Source organism: Schistosoma mansoni, chromosome 2 (genome assembly GCF_000237925.1).
Source record: "Schistosoma mansoni strain Puerto Rico chromosome 2, complete genome".
Classification (NCBI taxonomy): domain Eukaryota; kingdom Metazoa; phylum Platyhelminthes; class Trematoda; order Strigeidida; family Schistosomatidae; genus Schistosoma; species Schistosoma mansoni.
In genome coordinates this window covers 19166666-19167544 of record NC_031496.1, presented here as the reverse complement: position 1 = coordinate 19167544, position 879 = coordinate 19166666, and the positions used below count along the sequence as shown (strand labels likewise).

The window sequence follows — 879 nt, the reverse complement described above, 5'->3', positions numbered from 1 at the left end:
GTTATTTAAAAAAATATATTAAATATTAATTTAATATTATTTTTGTAATTAAAATTTAATTAACTTTTTCTTTTTTTCAGTTGATTTGTCGAAACAATACTAAAGTGAATTTAACTTCACCCCATCGCACAAGCAAGTGGCTATCAGGACTCAGTGGCCGAGTGGATAACGCGATGGCGTTTGAAGCGAGGGTACTGGGTTCGAGTCCCAGAGTGAACATCAACTCTGAGATGCAGGTACGTCCAGCTGACGAGTCCCAAATAGGACGAAATGCGCGTCCTGGATTCCACTGCTAGCCACTATCCATCTTTGCTTATTAAATTTAATAATCGTTTGATTGTTAGTAGCTTAAATATTCATCAAAATATAGATAAGGAAATTATCATTAGGAAAGGATGGCTCAGCATGATAAGATAAAATGTTGAAATTGAGATTAAATGTAATCAGGAGGATCGTAGAAACATAAATAAACCAGTTGAGAGTAGAAGGTTTGAGGGGCAGATGGAAGGGGAAGTAGATGGCTATAAAGGAAAATGGGTATGGAGAAAAATTCTTATGGGACACTAAGACTATGGTAGAAGACATACAATTGTGGTTTTCCCAGATGTATAGCTATTGCTTCGACAATGCCATGAAGATGCAATATAATTGTCTTCGGAAGACTTCTACTTACCTTGTAGATGACTTTGAACGCAGAGTCTGTCTTGATTGAGTGACCTATGCTCACATGGTGTTCGATTATTGAACTTCTTATTGAACCATTTCCTCCTCTTCTTGACCACGCCAGATAATATTCTTGAATTCTTTTGGATAAAGTACGCATCGAACGACCTATATACCTAGCTCCACATGAGCAGGTAAATTGGTCAATGCACATTG

The 879-nt window shown here is 37.0% G+C and overlaps 1 non-coding gene across 1 annotated transcript; it reads left to right on the top strand.

Annotated features, from left to right (window-relative positions):
• The first annotated feature begins 150 nt into the window (after positions 1-150).
• Positions 151-216, top strand: Smp_tRNA_00890_Gln_TTG.1.1. Its single transcript has one exon. It is a non-coding gene (tRNA).
• The last annotated feature ends 663 nt before the right edge of the window (positions 217-879 follow it).